Genomic DNA, 14850 nt, shown 5'->3' on the forward strand with positions numbered 1-14850 from the left:
TTTGACAGAAAATAACGAGTGTCAATCCAAAATAAAAAAACGACAGTATGTCAGTGCTCTTTGCTCGGCTGAGAGGATACTGGAGTAATAAATAAATGTTGGCCTACTAAAGAGTCACGTCGTTATGTCTGTTTTCTCACCCTGAAGGTGTCAGCGTCTATCTCTACCTTAACGCTGTGTTCTGCTGAGATGTGAGAGGTCGAGTTGACCCCACCATTAAGAGGCCCATGAGATGGAACACCAGGTAATAATATTATGAGCAAATGGCCCATCTGAGAGTGCCTGCTACCTGCAGATGCCTGAGATGAGAGGTACTGAGAGAGGAGAGAGTGGGTGGGTGGGGGGAGATAGAGTAAGAGACATGTTCCAAGCATGTTAGATCAATCATGTCACACCAGTGACTCCAGTAATCTTACAAGGAGATATGCATTTAATTTCAGAAAAAGCTTGGAATAGTTTACCTAACAACATGCTCTGTACACATGCTCAGGTGCAGTCCTACTACACACATCCCTGTGGATATTCCGTGTCAGGGAATGGCAGCATTGAGATAAAGTAAGCAGGAAAGAACCTGCTTGGAATGACATGAAGAAGAGAATATATCAAAGGAAAAGACCCGGAGCACTGGGAACAGAATAGGAAGCTCTGGCCTCCAAGGGAAGGAGTCATCATCCCACCCCCCATATTGGATTTACATAAATTCCACAAAATCACCAGGAGATACAATCTTGTGTGGTTCTCTGTTACGGGGTCACTGCATTTGAATGGAGATCTACTTGAGAGTCAGAGTAGCAGAAGAAAAAAAACGCTTTCCATTTTCCAGTTGTCATGCAATACGTAGCTTAAGTGGGTTGGCACCGCAAAGTCAGTCATGACAGGAAAATGCCAGGATTTCTGCACCATTTATTGAAAATAAGGATAGTGGCAACGAAAATACAATTTAGAGATCACTTCCCCATGGCTTGCGCTCATCCTGTCACTCGCTCTATTTAAAGACCAAGGTGGCCTCTTATTCGCAGTAAATCCTGATTTGATGTAGCGAGCTGGGATAATGGTCATAGAGAACAATCATGTCACTTCTCTCCTTTTGTAATTGAGGGAGTTGTAGAACGCTGTCCACTCAATCTAGCAGTAGTGCTGCCACATCTGGCCCACATGTATTATCCCTGGAGACCAGGGTTCAATCCCCCAGTCTCAATTCAATCATCTAGTCCACTAAGGGCAGTTTAAAGTCCACATAGAATGCTAACTAATGCAAGCTGCCACATAAACACTCTCAAGGTCAAATTCTCTGGACAAAACTTCAACTGATTAAGTACTTAATAATGATCCGCCCCTTAATATTATTATTTTTTGCCTAAAATGACATACCCAAACGAACTGCCTGTAGCTCAGGCCCTGAAGCCAGGATATGCATATTCTTGGTACCATTTGAAAGGGAACGTTTTGAAGTTTGTGGAAATGTGAAAGGATCTAGGAGAATATAACACAATAGATCCTTTTGTTTTTCTTTCTATTTTCTTTGTACCATCTTTGAAATTCAAGAGAAAGGCCATAATGTATTATTCCAGCCCAGGTCCCATTTAGATTCTGGCCACTAGATGGGAGCAGTGTATGTGCAACGTTTTAGACTGATCCAATCAACCATCGCATTTCTGTTCAAAATTTTGTATCAAGACTGCCCAAATGTGCCTAATTTGTTTATTAATACCTTTTCGTGTTCAAAATTGTGCACCCTCCTCAAACAATAGCATAGTATTCTTTCACTGTAATAGGGCAGTGCAGTTAGATTAACAATAATTTTAAGCTTTCTGACAATATCAGATATGTCTATGTCCTTGGAAATGTTCTTGTTAGTTACAACCTCATGCTAATTGCATTAGCCTATGTTAGCTCAACCGTCCTGTGGAAGGGACACCGATCCCGAAGAAGTTTTAAATCCAGGGCTCTGTTCTAGGCCCTCTCCTATTCTCGCTATACACCAAGTCACTTGGCTCTGTCATAACCTCACATGGTCTCTCCTATCATTGCTATGCAGATGACACACAATTAATCTTCTCCTTTCCCCCTTACATTTACATTTACATTTAAGTCATTTAGCAGACGCTCTTATCCAGAGCGACTTACAAATTGGTGCATACACCTTATGACAACCAGTGGAACAGCCACTTGCATCTAAATCTTGTTGGGGGAGAAGGGGGGTGAGAAGGATTACTTACCCTTACTTACCCTATCCTAGGTATTCCTTGAAGAGGTGGGGTTTCAGGTGTCTCCGGAAGGTGGTGATTGACTCCGCTGTCCTGGCGTCGTGAGGGAGTTTGTTCCACCATTGGGGGCCAGAGCAGCGAACAGTTTTGACTGGGCTGAGCGGGAACTGTACTTCCTCAGTGGTAGGGAGGCGAGCAGGCCAGAGGTGGATGAACGCAGTGCCCTTGTTTGGGTGTAGGGCCTGATCAGAGCCTGGAGGTACTGAGGTGCCGTTCCCCTCACAGCTCCGTGGCGAGCACCATGGTCTTGTAGCGGATGCGAGCTTCAACTGGAAGCCAGTGGAGAGAGCGGAGGAGCGGGGTGACGTGAGAGAACTTGGGAAGGTTGAACACCAGACGGGCTGCGGCGTTCTGGATGAGTTGTAGGGGTTTAATGGCACAGGCAGGGAGCCCAGCCAACAGCGAGTTGCAGTAATCAAGACGGGAGATGACAAGTGCCTGGATTAGGACCTGCGCCGCTTCCTGTGTGAGGCAGGGTCGTACTCTGCGGATGTTGTAGAGCATGAGCCTACAGGAACGGGACACCGCCTTGATGTTAGTTGAGAACGTCAGGGTGTTGTCCAGGATCACGCCAAGGTTCTTAGCGCTCTGGGAGGAGGACACAATGGAGTTGTCAACCGTGATGGCGAGATCATGGAACGGGCAGTCCTTCCCCGGGAGGAAGAGGAGCTCCGTCTTGCTGAGGTTCAGCTTGAGGTGGTGATCCGTCATCCACACTGATATGTCTGCCAGACATGCAGAGATGCGATTCGCCACCTGGTCATCAGAAGGGGGAAAGGAGAAGATTAATTGTGTGTCGTCTGCATAGCAATGATAGGAGAGACCATGTGAGGTTATGACAGAGCCAAGTGACTTGGTGTATAGCGAGAATAAGAGAGGGCCTAGAACAGAGCCCTGGGGACACCAGTGGTGAGAGCGCGTGGTGAGGAGACAGATTCTCGCCACGCCACCTGGTAGGAGCGACCTGTCAGGTAGGACGCAATCCAAGCGTGGGCCGCGCCGGAGATGCCCAACTCGGAGAGGGTGGAGAGGAGGATCTGATGGTTCACAGTATCGAAGGCAGCCGATAGGTCTAGAAGGATGAGAGCAGAGGAGAGAGAGTTAGCTTTAGCAGTGCGGAGCGCCTCCGTGATACAGAGAAGAGCAGTCTCAGTTGAATGACTAGTCTTGAAACCTGACTGATTTGGATCAAGAAGGTCATTCTGAGAGAGATAGCGGTAGAGCTGGCCAAGGACGGCACGCTCAAGAGTTTTGGAGAGAAAAGAGAGAAGGGATACTGGTCTGTAGTTGTTGACATCGGAGGGATCGAGTGTAGGTTTTTTCAGAAGGGGTGCAACTCTCGCTCTCTTGAAGACGGGAGGGACGTAGCCAGCGGTCAGGGATGAGTTGATGAGCGAGGTAAGGTAAGGGAGAAGGTCTCCGGAAATGGTCTGGAGAAGAGAGGAGGGGATAGGGTCAAGCGGGCAGGTTGTTGGGCGGCCGGCCGTCACAAGACGCGAGATTTCATCTGGAGAGAGAGGGGAGAAAGAGGTCAGAGCATAGGGTAGGGCAGTGTGAGCAGAACCAGCGGTGTCGTTTGACTTAGCAAACGAGGATCGGATGTCATCGACCTTCTTTTCAAAATGGTTGACGAAGTCATCTGCAGAATTCCCTTCTGATGACCAGGTGGCGAATCGCATCTCTGCATGTCTGGCAGACATATCAGTGTGGATGACGGATCACCACCTCAAGCTGAACCTCGGCAAGATGGAGCTGCTCTTCCTCCCGGGGAAGGACTGCCCGTTCCATGATCTCGCCATCACGGTTGACAACTCCATTGTGTCCTCCTACCAGAGCGCTAAGAACCTTGGCGTGATCCTGGACAACACCCTGTCGTTCTCAACTAACATCAAGGCGGTGGCCCGTTCCTGTAGGTTCATGCTCTACAACATCCGCAGAGTACGACCCTGCCTCACACAGGAAGCGCGCAGGTCCTAATCCAGGCACTTGTCATCTCCCGTCTGGATTACTGCAACCCGCTGTTGGCTGGGCTCCCTGCCTGTGCCATTAAACCCCTACAACTCATCCAGAACGCCGCAGCCCGTCTGGTGTTCAACCTTCCCAAGTTCTCTCACGTCACCCCGCTCCTCCGCTCTCTCCACTGGCTTCCAGTTGAAGCTCGCATCCGCTACAAGACCATGGTGCTTGCCTACGGAGCTGTGAGGGGAACGGCACCTCAGTACCTCCAGGCTCTGATCAGGCCCTACACCCAAACAAGGGCACTGCGTTCATCCACCTCTGGCCTGCTCGCCTCCCTACCACTGAGGAAGTACAGTTCCCGCTCAGCCCAGTCAAAACTGTTCGCTGCTCTGGCCCCCCAATGGTGGAACAAACTCCCTCACGACGCCAGGACAGCGGAGTCAATCACCACCTTCCGGAGACACCTGAAGCCCCACCTCTTTAAGGAATACCTAGGATAGGATAAAGTAATCCTTCTCACCCCCCCCCCCCTTAAAAGATTTAGATGCACTATTGTAAAGTGGCTGTTCCACTGGATGTCATATGGTGAATGCACCAATGTGTAAGTCGCTCTGGATAAGAGCGTCTGCTAAATGACTTAAATGTAATGTAAATGTAAAATCTTAGGTGTGGAAAGACTGTGGAAACTATTTAGGCCATTATCTCTCCTTGAACCTCATGGGCTGACCAACAGTGTTTTAAATAGTGATTTAAAGACCGTGTCAAGCACAGCAGCAATCTCTTGTCTGACAGGGCTTTAGATAAAGGTGTAATTACAGAGTTGGTCCTCTTACAGGTCCATAGCATCAGATAATTAGACCAATAGAAAATGTACTATCTATTTAAACATATTTGATTCTATTTAAGGTCAATAGCTATTAGTCTGTAATGGACGTCTGATATATTATACAGTACTTTTTTGAACCTGGCTCTTGGAATGAGTGTTTTTAAATAAAATGCTTTGTTGCTAAATAATTGCTTGCCACAAGGTTGTATTCAAGAAACTGGTCCGAGCATGTGAGCCCATCTCCATTCTGTTCAGTTCATTAACAGTGATTCCCGTGGCAGCTTACAACAGATTCACATGAACTAACAGGAAAGAGCATATTTAGCTCACCTCATCACAAGAAAAATGCCCATATTTGCAATTTTAATAACAAGAATACAGGCCAGCCTCTTCTAAACGTAACATGCAGAGACGTGAATAGGCCATTTCTGTCAGTGTATTTTGGCAGCTGCTTGTACCATCAACGTATTGCTTCATTCAGCGAGTTCATCGACAGTGAATGAAGCTTTGGAAAGAGAGATGTGACTTTATTGCTTAGCTCTATAAGCCAACAGTATCAGATTTCATGGGGACGGCACATAACGTTTTCTGTGTTGAAGTATATTCATTAATGTGGCCATAATGTTAACAGCTCTTATAAAATAAGCGTTAGTGGGATCTTGAAAGGATGCTTACGCAATCCTGCGTCCAAATAGGCCCCATCTAAACTTCTACTCCTCACATGCACCTACCATATCTAACCCATCTCTGTTCCCCCACTCGGCTATGGGAAGCCTGGAAACAGAGATATCTTTCTCACTACTGTCTGCAAGTAGACTTAGGCCTCGGTTCAATCAGGTTGAGCGTTAACCAGTGGTAAACAGCGTAGGTCGACATCCGCATAGCAGATGTTTTGGCGGTGTTGGAGTTGTAACTGTGGTATGAGCTGACATATCGGTGAGCGGCTGCTGCTGTGTCACAAACCACTCCCTTCAATATTATCCCTACCATGTTAGAAGTTCAAAAGAGAGAGTCTACACTTTTTTATCAATTTACATTAGAAATAAAGAGTCTCAAATGTCATGTTTTCATGTTCATTTGGATGGGTGATTTATGGCCTATCAGTCTGAAATTGAGTGTTTGAACTTGTAACACAGCTACAGACTTGTTGGACTATAGTTGGGTGTGGTTTCGTTGCATCCAATGGTAGTGTCTGCAATAAGGTAACACAACGATCTGCTTGTGGATTTGATAGTTTTAAAGCAGTTCCACCTCCGACACTGCCAAAACAACCCCCCCCTCTACCCCCTCCCTGTAGATAGACCCAGGTAAATGGATTATGGTCAGCGACACAGGTGGGTTATTCACTCAGCCTTGTACTGTAAAAGAGAAATGAATGGCTTCTTTCCGTATCTCCTCTATCACAGATAGGTGAGAGGATAGGATAGGTTAGGTAGTAGGAGGACGATTGATATTTTAGATGTTCAGTGTGATCATGAAGGAAAGGAGGCATGTCAATATTGGGACTAGGCTTTAGATGAGCCTTCATAAAGCCTTAATAACACGTACATACATTATTTAGAAATCATTTACAAAAACATGCCATGCTATAGGCTATAAGGGATAGGTAGGTCTACATGTTGCTATGCAAAATATAGCATATGAAACCCTTTATATAGCCTAGACTTTGTATATCATTCACATGTTTATTATGCTTCTCTAGTTTAAAGTAGACCAAATGCCTTTTCCAGTGAAATATAAATAGTAAATCAATGTCCCGTCCTTACAGATGCGTTCAGAAAACTGTGACTACTGTGGGCGGGTGCGGTGGGCACCGGTCCTATCGTGTCGTACAGTGATTTATTTATTTTCTGCTTGTACTCCGGTAGGCTGCGCTGTGCTCCCCCCATATCCAGAAGCACTGCACGATAGTAGATATTAAGCACATTGCCGAGTTGAGGCTAGTGGAACGCGGGCTACTGCTACTGGACTGATCCCGGTGCGTTCCTTTACAACTTCTATGGATACTTCAAAGTAGCTAAGAGTTTCGCCAAAACGGATTTACCACAGAATGGAAGGGTAAGTTTTATTCGTTTCAGATGAATGAATGAAGCATTTTGCTGCAGAAATCGAGAGTGAAAGTCGGTTGCAGTAACCTAGTCATTCATTAGGTAGCAGCCGAGCTAGTTCTATTCATTGAACCCGATGCTGAGTGAAGTGAATGTGGTGCGGGAGCTTGCTTGGAATGCGGTCAACGGATTTGGAGGGTTGCATTTGCAGGTTTTTAAACAGCACAGTATGAGTTTGATGGGAGGGCAGGGAGAGTATATATCCGCTAAATATTAACCACTACAACAGTTGCTTTTCATCAATACTTGCCCTCTCGCCCCCTCACATTTGATTCCGTTGATCGCTGATTTAAATTTATATGACAGGCGGGTCGATATTATGCAGCCTGGAGGGTAGATAGACACTCTTTGCAGGTTGCGACACTAGATTGGTTTCTCCAGGCGACGCGAAAGGGAAAGTTGTTGGGATGTTTTTTTCAACGTATTTGTAAATAAGGTTAGCTGGAGGAAATTGATTTTCAAATGCTCAGGACAGTGTACCAGCCACGAAGAAAATTGCAAGCTTGGGTGAGAACTCAAATCGGCGGCGGCGCAAACCCGGAGCAATACATATGACATCGTCAGCATCGTGTCGGAGCGGAATCAAGTTTAACGATGCATCTACGGGGATAGAAATCTGTACCGAACATAACCCCTAAATTAAACATCAGATAGGGTAAATGATAAATGTTTCTACGTATGTCATATGATGCATTTATACATAACCTATGTCATAACAAGAAAGGATGGGGTGCATGTGCATCTCCCCCATATTCCTACTCAATTAGAATAAGGACAAATGACTCGTGTAATGGCAGGAAAATAGGGAACAAAGGAAAACAAAGTAGTTTATGTATAGAATACAACCAACATGATTCCCTATTAATAATATACTGATAGTAGTCTAACCCATGGTTTTGCAAAAGCCCACATAGCGGCTTGTGTAGGAGTACTTGAGTGCGAGCCACTTTCTATCCAGGGACATTGCTCGGGAATTTGAATAAAAAGGTTGAGCTTGAAATGTTTTGCACATACCACGAAGCCCAGTGCCCCAGAAAATAACAATTGGCTTGCACTGCAGCAAAGTATTGTTCAATGAATGGATCAAGTGGTATTATCTTAGCCACGCTAAGCACCACACCACACAGCTTGCCCGAGACTGGAATGTGGGCACCAAAATATTAGATATTTCTTCATCACAACTGGCGCCATATGCCACGAGCTGAAGCATGTCTGTGCGGCCCTAAACGTTCTTCAAACCAAGCTCTCCCAATTCAAAATGCAAAATATGTGTTAGTGACAGCCTGAATCGAATTGATGCAGGTGGGACACATATATGGACAATGCATTTATGACGTTAAGAAGAAGAAAAATATATATCTGCTCTCCAAATTGATAGTTTACAAACTCAGCAGCCACAAACGACACGATTTTCAGATTGAGGATGATGGACAAAGTACAATTTAGTTATTGACATGGTGTACGCAAATAGACAGACTGACGCACAGACGTCTGTCTGTCCATCTTCTTCAGTACCCGGTGGGCGTTGAGCATGAAGAACATTAACTGTGTGTGTGTGTGTGTGTGGTTTTTAAAAGAAGGCTGCGTGCGTCCCTGTGAGCGCGCGCATGCGCGGTTTTATGGTGGTTCTAAGGGTTGTTATATTGTGGAACTATTCATTCCAGCCTTGTTTAGCTTATCAGCAGAATTGTGCCGACGGTTTGTGGGGCGGAGTCGCAATTATCCATTAAATATCTATTAATTCAGAGTTTCTCTGGGAAAATGATCCTAGTGCAGTAGAGCATGGAAATTCGGCATATCTTGTTGAGACTAAGAGGGTTACTGTTTTTCTCTCTCCCACTGTGTGTGTGTGTGTGTGTGTGTGTGTGTGTGTGTGTGTGTGTGTGTGTGTGTGTGTGTGTGTGTGTGTGCAACAACTAAGATCTAATATTCTGACTTCAGTATTTTTCAAGGGGAGATAAACGTTTAAGTTTAAGCATTCATTCAAATTGGTTAAGTTAAGGGTTATGGTTTGAGATGGGTTAAAACAACTCAACGGTCAAGTTTAGGCATTCATTCTGAAAGGTTAGGGTAGGGGTCAAGTTTAGGCATTCATTCTGAAAGGTGAAAGTAGGTGTCCAGTTTAGGCATTCATTCTGAAAGGTTAGGGTAGGGGTCAAGTTAAGGCATCCATTCTGAAAGGTGAAGGTAGGGGTCAAGTTAAGGCATTCATTCTGAAAGGTGAAGGTAGGGGTCAAGTTAAGGCATCCATTCTGAAAGGTGAAGGTAGGGGTCAAGTTAAGGCATCCATTCTGAAAGGTTAGGGTAGGGGTCAAGTTTAGGCATTCATTCTGAAAGGTGAAGGTAGGGGTCAAGTTAAGGCATCCATTCTGAAAGGTGAAGGTAGGGGTCAAGTTAAGGCATTCATTCTGAAAGGTGAAGGTAGGGGTCAAGTTAAGGCATCCATTCTGAAAGGTGAAGGTAGGGGTCAAGTTAAGGCATTCATTCTGAAAGGTGAAGGTAGGGGTCAAGTTAAGGCATCCATTCTGAAAGGTGAAGGTAGGGGTCAAGTTAAGGCATCCATTCTGAAAGGTTAGGGTAGGTGTCAAGTTAAGGCATCCATTCTGAAAGGTGAAGGTAGGGGTCAAGTTAAGGCATCCATTCTGAAAGGTTAGGGTAGGTGTCAAGTTAAGGCATCCATTCTGAAAGGTGAAGGTAGGGGTCAAGTTAAGGCATCCATTCTGAAAGGTTAGGGTAGGTGTCAAGTTAAGGCATCCATTCTGAAAGGTGAAGGTAGGGGTCAAGTTAAGGCATCCATTCTGAAAGGTGAAGGTAGGGGTCAAGTTAAGGCATCCATTCTGAAAGGTTAGGGTAGGTGTCAAGTTAAGGCATCCATTCTGAAAGGTGAAGGTAGGGGTCAAGTTAAGGCATCCATTCTGAAAGGTTAGGGTAGGTGTCAAGTTAAGGCATTCATTCTGAAAGGTGAAGGTAGGGGTCAAGTTTAGGCATTCATTCTGAAAGGTTAGGGTAGGGGTCAAGTTAAGGCATCCATTCTGAAAGGTTAGGGTAGGTGTCAAGTTAAGGCATTCATTCTGAAAGGTTAGGGTAGGTGTCAAGTTAAGGCATCCATTCTGAAAGGTTAGGGTAGGTGTCAAGTTAAGGCATTCATTCTGAAAGGTTAGGGTAGGTGTCAAGTTAAGGCATCCATTCTGAAAGGTTAGGGTAGAGGTCAAGTTAAGGCATCCATTCTGAAAGGTGAAGGTAGGGGTCAAGTTAAGGCATCCATTCTGAAAGGTTAGGGTAGGTGTCAAGTTAAGGCATCCATTCTGAAAGGTGAAGGTAGGGGTCAAGTTAAGGCATCCATTCTGAAAGGTTAGGGTAGGTGTCAAGTTAAGGCATCCATTCTGAAAGGTGAAGGTAGGGGTCAAGTTAAGGCATCCATTCTGAAAGGTGAAGGTAGGGGTCAAGTTAAGGCATCCATTCTGAAAGGTTAGGGTAGGTGTCAAGTTAAGGCATCCATTCTGAAAGGTGAAGGTAGGGGTCAAGTTAAGGCATCCATTCTGAAAGGTTAGGGTAGGTGTCAAGTTAAGGCATCCATTCTGAAAGGTGAAGGTAGGGGTCAAGTTTAGGCATCCATTCTGAAAGGTGAAGGTAGGTGTCAAGTTAAGGCATCCATTCTGAAAGGTTAGGGTAGGGGTCAAGTTAAGGCATCCATTCTGAAAGGTTAGGGTAGGTGTCAAGTTAAGGCATCCATTCTGAAAGGTTAGGGTAGGTGTCAAGTTAAGGCATCCATTCTGAAAGGTTAGGGTAGGTGTCAAGTTAAGGCATCCATTCTGAAAGGTGAAGGTAGGGGTCAAGTTAAGGCATCCATTCTGAAAGGTTAGGGTAGGGGTCAAGTTAAGGCATCCATTCTGAAAGGTGAAGGTAGGGGTCAAGTTAAGGCATCCATTCTGAAAGGTGAAGGTAGGGGTCAAGTTAAGGCATTCATTCTGAAAGGTGAAGGTAGGGGTCAAGTTAAGGCATCCATTCTGAAAGGTGAAGGTAGGGGTCAAGTTAAGGCATCCATTCTGAAAGGTGAAGGTAGGGGTCAAGTTAAGGCATTCATTCTGAAAGGTGAAGGTAGGGGTCAAGTTAAGGCATTCATTCTGAAAGGTGAAGGTAGGTGTCAAGTTAAGGCATCCATTCTGAAAGGTGAAGGTAGGGGTCAAGTTAAGGCATCCATTCTGAAAGGTGAAGGTAGGGGTCAAGTTAAGGCATTCATTCTGAAAGGTGAAGGTAGGGGTCAAGTTAAGGCATCCATTCTGAAAGGTGAAGGTAGGTGTCAAGTTAAGGCATTCATTCTGAAAGGTGAAGGTAGGGGTCAAGTTAAGGCATCCATTCTGAAAGGTGAAGGTAGGGGTCAAGTTAAGGCATCCATTCTGAAAGGTTAGGGTAGGTGTCAAGTTAAGGCATCCATTCTGAAAGGTGAAGGTAGGGGTCAAGTTAAGGCATTCATTCTGAAAGGTGAAGGTAGGGGTCAAGTTAAGGCATCCATTCTGAAAGGTGAAGGTAGGGGTCAAGTTAAGGCATCCATTCTGAAAGGTGAAGGTAGGGGTCAAGTTAAGGCATCCATTCTGAAAGGTTAGGGTAGGTGTCAAGTTAAGGCATCCATTCTGAAAGGTTAGGGTAGGTGTCAAGTTAAGGCATCCATTCTGAAAGGTTAGGGTAGGTGTCAAGTTAAGGCATCCATTCTGAAAGGTTAGGGTAGGTGTCAAGTTAAGGCATCCATTCTGAAAGGTTAGGGTAGGGGTCAAGTTAAGGCATTCATTCTGAAAGGTGAAGGTAGGGGTCAAGTTAAGGCATCCATTCTGAAAGGTGAAGGTAGGGGTCAAGTTAAGGCATCCATTCTGAAAGGTTAGGGTAGGTGTCAAGTTAAGGCATCCATTCTGAAAGGTGAAGGTAGGTGTCAAGTTAAGGCATTCATTCTGAAAGGTGAAGGTAGGTGTTAAGGTTTGGAGTAAGGTAAAACAAGACAAAAAAACGATTGCCTAGCAATGGGATTGAACCCGCGATCTTACAAAGGCCTAGCAAGCTGCTATCTTACAACGGCCTAGCAAGCCGCGATCTTACAATGGCCTAGCAAGCCGCGGGCTTACAACGGCCTAGCAAGCCACGATCTTACAATGGCCTGCAAGCCACGATCTTACAATGGCCGAGCAAGCCGCGGGCTTACTTCATGGTATTAGCACGCACCGTTGCCCCTAGTGGTCAGTATTGAAGGCCCAACATCCCCTGGATGATCGTTGAATATCGGGTGTGACCTGGCTGGTGTGTGTGTGTGTCTCGCTATATGTGTGTGGTTGTGTGTGCTTTCCTTTTGACTCTCTCTCTGTCCCCATCAGTGTGAGCGGGTGCGTTCTGTGCGTTTTGCTTATTGATTGCCTGATCCGCTCTCCAAGAGAGAGGCAGGGACATGGCGTCTCACCTTTCGGCAGGTGAGTAGCTAGCCAGGCAGGGCAGGTCGCCAAACAGCTCTCTGTTGCCTTGCTCTGTCGGGTTGCGTTACACCGCGCTGCTTCCCCCTCTGGTTCCTCCACCTGTTTCCCCAGACAGACACACAGTAATGTTGGTCTGATTGGAACCCAGCCTGCGCCCAGAGCTCTGAGCCGTGTTATAATCTTCCTGCCTGGTGCTGCAAACTGAAGTCTGATTCAGTGAATGACCTGTCTGCCTCAGGTGGTTTCAGTGGTAAGCAGCCTGCCAGTATTGACTGCCAGATGCAGCCTCACAAGGAGAACTCACTCGGCTCCCCTCCTCTTCTCCTCTGCCCTCCCTTTCTCTCCACTCTATAGACTGGGCTAAAATGCTCCCACCCGCCACTCCTACTCCCCTCTCTCTCTCTCTCTCTCTGCCTCTCTCTCTACTCCTAACCCCCCCTACTCCACCTCCCCTCCCTGCATGCTACTGCGCTAAAGGCTGGGCTGAAATGCCTCCACCTTCACCTGCCTCCTTCTCCTCCTCCCTTCTCTACTCCTCCTGACCCCCTACCTTCATCCCTCGCTCGCTAGTCTCCTGGGGGTTGATGAGTGTCTGTTCGCGCCAAATGCCAACATTGTGTGGAGTGACCCCCCTTTCTCCCTGTGTGCGAGGAGGAGGATCTCTCTCAAGCTTCTCCCCCTCCCCCTCTTCTCTTCAGTGTGGAGGGGGACGGCGGCTGTTGTGTCCCACTGTTTGTGCTATTGTGTGTGTGTGTGTGTGTGTGTGTGTGTGTGTGTGTGTGTGTGTGTGTGTGTGTGTGTGTGTGTGTGTGTGTGTGTGTGTGTGTGTGTGTGTGTGTGTGTGTGTGTGTGTGTGTGTGTGTGTGTGCACACTGCCGCACTTGTGCCATTGTTCTCTGCAACTGCTGGAATGCACTCTCTCTCTTTATTTCTCTCTCCTGCTCCTGTCCCTCATTCCTCACGTTCAACTCCATTACTATCCAATGATAATGCTATTAATGAGGTCCTATGTATGTAACAACATGTGAATACAAAAATAGTATCACTACACAGGTATAAGAGCAAATTAATGTTGGCCTAAAGTGTTATCCAGTAGGGTCATCTGATCCTAGATTTCTGGTCAGAGATAGTCATGGCTGGAAGGTATTACAGCCTCTAGAATGCTTAGCTCTGTAAGATATTATGAGTTTATGACTGAGCCCAAGGTTTTTCAGTTGTGGTTTGGTGTTTTGTTGTCTTTTATGATCCTTTTTAGTTGCCGTTGGAGTCAGCCAATTATCTCTCTGGGATGACTTTCCAATCCAACACTCATCTGAGGTGTGACAGTGACATGACAGCCAGACAAGTGTGTTTCATATCTGTTACATGGCATGTTACAAGTAGTGGCAAATGGTGTCAAATTCAATTGTAGCCAAAGGGAGTAAGCTATTATTTCCTTGTTGTTCAGTTGGCTGATTCTCATGTGATGGATGTCTTGGCTCTGTATGCGTCGCTGTTTGTGTGTTTGTCTTAGTGTTTGTGTGTGTATGTTTGTGTGTGTGTTTGTGTGTGTGTTGGAGCCATGGTATTGGTTTGCTTGTCATCTAGCCTATGTAATAAGACTTTATGCAGCACTGTGCAATAGCCCAATTGAAGATAGAAGAGTGTGTCTGTGCGTCTTTCTCTGAATGTGTGTGTGTGTGCGTGCATCCCCCTGTGTGAATCTGTCTGTGTATCCCTCTCCCTCCTCACCACAGTGTTTAATTTATGAATCAGAGAGCACTGGTTTGGGAATAGTTCCCACCGCAGGGAATTGACTTTTGGACAGAGAAGCAGTGTACCTTACAATCTCCAAAGACAGGCCTGGTTTAAATAATGATGCCTAAATTATATTAGCAGAGCTACAATTATTCACAAGTAATGACTTATGTCAGCTTTCGTAATGGCTTGAGGGAAAATAAATGAGAATGTTTAATTGACGTTTTCTGCTCACTCCGCCAGCAGTTCATCTCACTGTGTGTGTGCGTGTGTGTGTGTGTGTGTGTGTGTGTGTGTGTGTGTGTGTGTGTGTGTGTGTGTGTGTGTGTGTGTGTGTGTGTGTGTGTGTGTGTGTGTGTGTGTGTGTGTGTGTGTGTGTGTGTGTGCCTGTGTGTGCGTGTGTGTGCCTGTGTGAGAGTGTGTATACGTGGAGAGTAAAAAGGACTCCTCTCTATGTGTGAATAAATGGCACACTCTAAATGAATAGCAGTGGACAT

At 45.9% G+C, this 14850-nt stretch overlaps 1 protein-coding gene across 1 annotated transcript in view; it reads left to right on the forward strand.

The window, feature by feature from the left end:
• Nucleotides 1–6980: 6980 nt before the first annotated feature.
• Nucleotides 6981–14850, forward strand: part of fat3a (FAT atypical cadherin 3a) — a 411491-nt gene continuing 403621 nt past the window's right edge. The window contains 1 exon segment of the mRNA XM_052467975.1: nt 6981–7110. The gene's annotated coding sequence lies outside the window, so the exon portion shown is untranslated.

Source organism: Oncorhynchus keta, chromosome 18, assembly GCF_023373465.1.
Source record: "Oncorhynchus keta strain PuntledgeMale-10-30-2019 chromosome 18, Oket_V2, whole genome shotgun sequence".
Classification (NCBI taxonomy): domain Eukaryota; kingdom Metazoa; phylum Chordata; class Actinopteri; order Salmoniformes; family Salmonidae; genus Oncorhynchus; species Oncorhynchus keta.